The sequence below is a fragment of the Triticum aestivum genome, chromosome 4A, assembly GCF_018294505.1.
Source record: "Triticum aestivum cultivar Chinese Spring chromosome 4A, IWGSC CS RefSeq v2.1, whole genome shotgun sequence".
NCBI classification, from domain to species: Eukaryota; Viridiplantae; Streptophyta; class Magnoliopsida; order Poales; family Poaceae; genus Triticum; species Triticum aestivum.
Window position 1 is genome coordinate 90,051,187 of NC_057803.1, and position 8,990 is coordinate 90,060,176.

Genomic DNA, 8,990 nt, shown 5'->3' on the forward strand with positions numbered 1-8,990 from the left:
ACTTTTTTGAAGTCCCGATTCTAAGCCGTAAAGCACGACGCACTAAACTATTAAGTAGTCATCATATCGAGCTTGCCAAGCATTCATAACGTCTGCATCTGCTCCTGGAATAGGTTTGTCACCTAGCAGTGCATCAAGGACATAATTCTTCTGTGTAGCAATGAGGATAATCCTCAGATCACGGACCCAGTCCGCATCATTATTACTATCATCTTTCAACTTATTTTTCTCTAGGAACATATCAAAAAATAAGGGAGCTATATCGCGAGCTATTGATCTACAACATAGATATGCAAAACTATAAGACTAAGTTCATGATAAATTAAGTTCAATTAATCATATTACTAAACAACTCCCACTTAAATAGACATCCCTCAAGTCATCTAAGTGATAAGTGATCCAAATCAACTAAACCATGTCCGATCATCACGTGAGATGGAGTAGTCATCAATGGTGAACATGTCTATGTTGATCATATCTACTATATGATTCACGTTCGACCTTTCGGTCTCCAGTGTTCTGAGGCCATGTCTGTACATGCCAGGCTCGTCAAGTTTAACTTGAGTATTCCATATGTGCAAAACTGTCTTGCACCGATTGTTTGTGAACATAGAGTCTATCACACCCGATCATCACGTGGTGTCTCAACACGACGAACTGTCGCAACAGTGCATACTAAGGGAGAACACTTATACCTTGAAATTTTAGTTAAGGGATCATCTTATAATGCTACCGCCGTACAAGGCAAAATAAGATGCATAAAAGATAAACATCAGATGCAATCAAAATATGTGACATGATATGGCCATCAGTATCTTGTGCTTTTGATCTCCATCTCCAAAGCATCGTCATGATCTCCATCGTCACCGGCTTGACACCTTGATCTCCATTGTAGCATCATGGTCGTCTCGCCTACTATTGCTTCCACAACTATCGCTAATGCATAGTGATAAAGTAAAGCAATTACATGGCGTTTGCATTTCATACAATAAAGAGACAACCATAAGGCTCATGCCGGTTGTCAGATATCTTACAAAACATGATCATCTCATACAATAACATTTATCACATCATGTATTGACCATATCACATCACAACATGCCCATGCAAAAACAAGTTAGACATCCTCTACTTTGTTGTTGCAAGTTTTACGTGACTGCTACGGGCTTCTAGCAAGAACCGTTCTTAACTACGCATAAAAACCACATTGGTGATTTATCAAGTTTGCTGTTTTAACCTTCAACAAGGACCGGCTGCAGTTAAATTTGATTCAACTAAAGTAGGAGAAACAGACACCCGCCAACCACCTTTATGCAAAACTAGTTGCATGTCTATCGATGAAACCGATCTCAAGAACGTGGTCATGTAAGGTTGGTCCGAGCTGCTTCATCCAACACTACCGCCGAATCAAAATAAGACATTGGTGGTAAGCAGTATGAGAATCACCGCCCACAACACTTTGTGTTCTACTCGTGTATATCATCTACGCATAGACCTGGCTCTGATACCACTATTGGGAAATGTAGCATGCAATTTCAAAAAAAATCCTATGATCACGCAAGATCTATCTAGGAGATGCATAACAACGAGAGGGGGAGAGTGTGTCCACGTACCCTCGTAGACCGAAAGCAGAAGCGTTTGGCAACGCGGTTGATGTAGTCGAACTTCTTCTAGCTCCGACAGATCAAGTACCGAACGTACGGCACCTCCGAGTTCTGCACCCGTTCAACGCGATGACGTCCCTCGCCTTCTTCATCCAGCAAGGTATCGAGGAAGTAGAAGAGTTCCGTCAGCACGACGGCGTGGTGACGGTGATGGTGAAGTGATTCTCGCAGGGCTTTGCCTAAGCACCGCAAAACTATGACCGAGGGTGTAAACTGTGGAGGGGGCCGCCACACATGGCTAACTATTGTTATTTTGTGTTCTAGGCACCCCCTCCCCACGTATATATAGGTGGGAGGGGGAGGGGATCAGCCATGGGGTGCCCCAAGTAGGAGGGACCTCCCCCAATTCGGCCTCCCCCTTCTTTTAGCCGGAGAAAAAAGGGAAGGGGAAGGAGAGAAGGAAGGGGGGGCGAACCCCTTCTCCTCCTTCTCCAATTAGGCCACATGCCTAAGCGGGTGCGTTCCACCCCTTGTGGGCTGGGTGCTCCCCTCTTATGGCCCATATGGCCCATATCTTCCCCCGGGGGTTCTAGTAACCGCCCGTGTACTTCGATAAATACCTGATACTACCTGGAACACTTCCAGTGTCCGAATACTATCATCCTATATATCAATCTTTACCTCTCGACCATTTCGAGACTTCTCGCCATGTCCGTGATCTCATCCGGGACTACGAAAAACATTCATTCACCAAATGACATAACTCATATAATACTAAATCGTCATTGAATGTTAAGCGTGCGGACCCTCCGGGTTCGAGAACGATGTAGACATGACCAAGACACCTCTCCGGTCAATAACCAATAGAGGAACCTGGATGCTCATATTGGCTCCTACATATTCTACGAAGATCTTTATCGGTTGAACCGTTATGACAACATATGTTATTCCCTTTGTTTATCGGTATGTTACTTACCCGAGATTCGATCGTTAGTATCTTCATACCTAGTTCAATCTCGTTACCGGCAATTCTCTGTACTCGTTCCGTAATACATCATCCTGCAACTAACTCATTAGTCACTTTGCTTGCAAGGCTTCTTATGATGTGTATTACCGAGAGGGCCCAGAGATACCTCTCCGATACTCGAAGTGACAAATCCTAATCTCGATCTATGCCAACCCAACAAACACCTTTGGAGATACCCGTAGAGCATCTTTATAATCACCCAGTTACGTTGTGACGTTTGATGGACACAAGGTATTCCTCCGGTATCCGGGAGTTGCATAATCTCATAGTCGAAGGAATATGTATTTGACATGAAGAAAGCAATAGCAATAAAACTGAACGATGAATATGCTAAGCTAACAGATGGGTCATGTCCATCACATCATTCTCCTAATGATGTGGTCCCATTATCAAATGACAACTTATGTTCATGGTTAGGAAACCTTAACCATCTTTGATCAATGAGCTAGTCAAGTAGAGGCTCACTAGGGACTCAGTGTTTTTCTATGTATTCACACATGTATTAAGGTTTCCGATCAATACAATTCTAGCATGAATAATAAACATTTATCATGAATAAGGAAATATAAAATAACAACTTTATTATTGCCTCTAGGGCATATTTCCTTCAAAAACATTGTACTTTTGCTAAGTAAAAATGAGGGAGCGGCTATAGGTCAGTCGACTAACTTCTTCTTTTTGGGCCACCCATACTCATTTCAGTCGAGCAGCAAGGAGGAGTTGAATGCACCATTCTGGTTTCTCCAATGATTGACGTGTTTGCTGAATCGCATGCCCAACATGCTCCTGTGCAGGTGGACTCCCTGTCCTTGGCCACTCTTACCAATACGTCCAATGTCAGCTTTGCTGCATGCAACCTAACCACAAGCATCACAACACGCAATACATGGTGATATGGGCAATGGAAAGAACCCGACAACACATGCACACTCCCTATGAATTAGTACAAAGACTTTATAGAAAACCGTTATCCAGATGTGTTGAGGCATATCTCTCTCGATGTGGTTTTGGTGATTGATGACAACGTGTTTGCGGACTAATCATGTGCTTTGAGCATTTCAGAGATTCATCCTTGGCACGAGACGATTTCTTCCCCTCGGAGTGTCATTCAAGACAGTGTAGATCTTTCATTTCTTTTTCGGTGGACTAGTTGCGTAGAGGGCACCGTACTATCAAGAGGGGGTCCGCTTTGGTATTGCTTGGGTGGAATCAACACGTACACATCCACTTCTCACCCTCCGAGCCCTTCTGCTTCTATGGAGAGATCTTCTCTCTTCTTGTGGGCTTTGTCTGGTACCTAGCGGTAGTACCGCTTAGGGGTCACAAGCGGCAGTACCGCTCCGCAGCGGTAGTACCACCGGTGACTCCGCAGCGGTAGTACCACTAGCTTGCCAGGTCCCTACCGCGTCGATTCAAGGGGTCTTTTCTGTGTCGGATTGTGCGGTACCTCGCTGCGGCAGTAGTGCGGTAGTACCGCCCATTAGCAGCAGTACCGCCCTTCCACCGCGGTAGTACCGCACGGTTCCCTCTTTCCCCTTACCCTTCTTTCTGCGCGGCGGTACCGCCGAAGGGAGTGGTAGTACCGCTTAACCCAGCGGTAGTACCGCTGTCTCCCGTGGCAGTACCGCCCTCTGCGGGGCTATTTAGTGGGGCAACGGTTGGATTGTTGCCCCCACTATAAAAGGGGGTCCCCTTCTTCCCCGTTGAACTATCTCTTCCCCCTCAAGCTCCATTAATGCTCCAAGCTCCATTTTCACCCGATCTATCTCTCTAGCCAATCAAACTTGTTGATTTGCTCGGGAGTGGTTGAGAAGGCCCCGATCTACACTTCCACCAAGAGATTTTTGATTCCCCCACCTATCCCTAGCGGATCTTGTTACTCTTGGGTGTTTGAGCACCCTAGACGGTTGAGGTCACCACGGAGCCATAGTCCATTGTGGTGAAGCTTCGTGGTATTGTTGGGAGCCTCTGATTAAGTTGTGGAGATTGCCCCAACCTTGTTTGTAAAGGTCCGGTTGCCGCCTTCAAGGGCACCAATAGTGGAATCACGGCACCTCGCATTGTGTGAGGGCGTGAGGAGAATACGGTGGCCCTAGTGGCTTCTTGGGGAGCATTGTGCCTCCACACCGCTCTAACGGAGACGTACTTCCCTTCAAAAGGAAGGAACTTCGGTAACACATCCTCGTCTTCACCGGATCCACTCTTGGTTATCTCTTACCTTTACTTGTGCAAGCTCATTAGTGTTTCTTCTCTTGCTTGCTTGCTTGTTTGTTGTTGTTGCATCATATAGGTTGCTCACCTAGTTGCATATCTAGACAACCTACTTTGATGCAAAGTTTAATTTGGTAAAGAAAAGTTAAAAATCGTTAGTTTCTTATTCACCCCCCCCTCTAGTCAACCATATCGATCCTTTCAATTGTTATCAGAGCCTTGTCTCTTTACTAAGGAATTTGCCGTCCGAAGAGTATGGTTGATACCATAGACAGTGTGGAGGAACACTCCGGTGTGAACCCGATCTCGTCTACGGGCGATGGGGGAACCTCGGTCTCTCATGAGGAGTTCAATATGGCCTTGGAGACATTGAAAACCTCCATGACGACCGAGGTTGAAAGCATGTTTACTAAATTCATTGAAGGGCTTAAACTATCCACCGCACCGTTGAAAGTGGGTGATCCCACTGACAAGGTGACGGATGCTATCTCCGACAAGGGGGAAGCTAGTAGTGAAAAGGCTCCTTCTTCTAGTGGTAAAAATGGCACCGGCATCTTTGCTCATGTGGAACCACCACTTGTTTATGGTGGACCGGTTCCTTCCACTCATTTGAATCATGCTGGTCCTCCCCCTAAGATTGTGAAAACTAAGGACTTTGATTCTTGAGTTTATCGCTTTGAGCGTCATTTAAATCATGTGAACACTAATCTTTGGAGAATCATTGAAGAAGGTTTCCATCTGCATGATCCAAGCAACTTTACTCCTCGAGAAGCCGCGGATAATCAATTCAATGAGAATGCTCTCTTTATCATTCAAGATGCAATTCCACCCGAAGATCTACCTCACCTTCGACCCTTCGCCTTGGCCAAAGATGCATGGCTTTGTGTTGTCTCTCTCTACCGAGGAAGCGTAAGCATTCAATGCTCCAACTATGAAGTAGTGCAAGATGAAGCCGATGAGTTTGCAATGAAATAAGATGAAGAACCTCGTGAGCTTTATCGGAGAGTAACCAAACTCGCGGTCTCACTCTGAGATCACGGGAGCAAGGACACGGATGACAATTGGATCAAGTGCAAATTCCTCAAGGCAATGATGCCTTACCACAAGGCCATGTCCTCCGTCATTCGTCAAAGGCCGGACTTCCACACTTTGACCTCAAGTGAAGTGTTGGATGAGTTAGTGGCTATGAACATATTGGACAAGACCACCGACAATGTGGTGCTTCGTTCTCAAAGGGCAAAGAAGCCCAACCTTGCAGTGAAGGCCAAGGTTTGCGCTGAAGAAGAAGAAGAGGAAGAAGAGGAAAGCAACCCCGAAGATACAAAGTATGCCTATCATGAACACATGGCACTTGCATCAAGGCAATTTTGGAGTAAGAAAAACTCATGGCCAAACTTCAACAAGAACAACTCAAGTGGCACGAAGAGCAAGCAATGTGTAAGGACTTGCTACAACTGTGGCAATGTGAGTCACTTTGTTGTGGAGTGCCCGTATGATAAGAGGGAAGACAATGGTGGCAAGCTCATTCGAAAGGACAAAGTCAAGTCTTTCCCCAACAAGAGCAACTTCATCAAGAAAACCCCTCACAAGGCATTGGTGGTTCAAGAAGAGTACCATGAGGATGATGATGAAGATGGTGAGTCAGTTGCCATGGCCTCCGTTGCCATTGCAAAAACTCCACGACTATCTCTCTTTGACTCACCCAATGAGAACATCACCGCCAAGTGCCTCATGGCTCAAGCCACCAACAAGGTAACTCCCAACATCAAAACTACCATCATTAATAATCCTTCCTTGACAGATTGCATTGATGAATGTGAGGGATCTAATGTGGAGGAAAATGAGTTTGAGTCATTTATGGGTAAACTCAAGGGTAAATCCAAGAAGCATTTTGTTGCTCTCTTGGAACAACTTGGTGAAGCCAATGACGTGATCGAGTCTCATGAATATACCATCTCCAAGATGGAGGGGCATAGTCGTGACTACGCCGATGAGATTTCGGATCTTTCCAATGCTCTTGAGAAAGAGCATGGTCTTCGTTTGGCTCTTGAGGAGTCACACGACGATGATTGATACGTCTCCAACATATCTATAATTTTTGATTACTCCATGCTACTTTATCTACTACTTTGGACTATATTGGGCTTTACTTTCCAATTTTATATTATTTTTGGGACTAACCTATTAACCGGAGGCCCAGCCCAGAATTGTTTTTTTTGCCTATTTCAGTATTTCGAGGAAACAGAATATCAAACAGAGTCCAAACGGAATGAAACCTTCAGGAACGTGATCTTCTCACCGAACATGATCCAAGAGACTTGGACCCTACTCCAAGAAGTTTCCGGGGAGGTCACGAGGGTGGAGGGCGCGCCCCCCTGCCTCGTGGGCCCCTCGGAGCTCCACCGACGTGCTCCTTCCGCCTATATATCTCCATATACCCTAAAAACATCACGGAGCAACATAGATCGGGAGTTCCGCCGCCAGAAGCCTCCGTAGCCACCGAAACTCAATCTAGACCCGTTCTGGCACCCTGCCGGAGGGGGCAATCCTTCTCCGGTGGCCATCTTCATCATCCCTGTGCTCTCCATGATGAGGAGGGAGTAGTTCTCCCTCAGGGCTGAGGGTATGTACCAGTACCTATGTGTTTGATCTCTCTCTATCTCTCTCGTGTTCTTGAGATGATACGATCTTGATGTATCGCGAGCTTTGCTATTATATTTGGATCCTATGATGTTTCTTCCCCCCTCTTCTCTCTTGTAATGAATCGAGTTTCCCCTTTGAAGTAATCTTATCGGATTGAGTCTTTAAAGACTTGAGAACACTTGATGTATGTCTTGCCGTGGATATCTGTGGTGACAATGAGATACCACATGCCACTTGATGTACGTTTTGGTGACCAACTTGCGGGTTTCGTGACATTGGGAACCTATGCATAGGGGTTGGCACACGTTTTCGTTGTGATTCTCCGGTAGACACTTTGCGGCACTCTTTGAGGTTCTTTTTGTTGGTTGAATAGATGAATTGAGATTGTGTGATGCATATCGTATAATCATTCCCACGGATACTTGAGGTGACATTGAAGTATCTAGGTGACATTAGGGTTTTGGTTGATTTGTATCTTAAGGTGTTATTCTAGTACGAACTCTAGGGCTGTTTGTGACACTTATAGGAATAGCCCAACGGATTGATTGGAAAGAATAACTTTGAGGTGGTTTCGTACCCTACCATAATCTTTTCGTTCGTTCTCCGCTATTAGTGACTTTGGAGTGACTCTTTGTTGCATGTTGAGGGATAATTTTATGATCCAATTATGTTAGTATTGTTGAGAGGACTTACACTAGTGAAAGTATGAACCCTAGGCCTTATTTCCTATCATTGCAATACCGTTTACGCTCACTTTTATCATTAGTTACCTTGCTGTTTTTATATTTTCAGATTACAAATACCTTTATCTACCATCCATATTGCACTTGTATTACCATCTCTTCGCCGAACTAGTGCACCTATACAATTTACCATTGTATTGGGTGTGTTGGGGACACAAGAGACTCTTTGTTATTTGGTTGCAGGGTTGCTTGAGAGAGACCATCTTCATCCTACGCCTCCTACGGATTGATAAACCTTAGGTCATCCACTTGAGGGAAATTTGCTACTGTCCTACAAACCTCTGCACTTGGAGGCCCAACAACGTCTATAAGAAGAAGGTTGTGTAGTAGACATCAAGCTCTTTTCTGGCGCCGTTGCCGGGGAGGCTAGGTAAGTGAAGGTATATCTTTAGATCTTGCAATTGAATCTTTTTGTTTCTTGTTTTAGCACTAGTCTAGTTTATAAAAGAAAACTACAAAAAAATGGAATTGAGTTTGTCTCATACGCTTCACCTTTTTAATATCTTTCGTGAGTATGATGGAAAATAAAATTGTGCCAAAGTGCTAGAAGAAGAATTACATAAAATTCTTGGCATAAAATATGTGAATGATGAGCATGATTGCAATGTTGTTAGTACGAATTCTTTGAATATCCATGATGCTAATGATATGCAAAGCCACAAGCTTGGGGAAGATATGTTGGATGAAGATGATATTTTTTGCCCCCCAAGTTTTGATGAGCAAATTTATTATGATGAAAGCATGCCTCCTATCTATGATGAT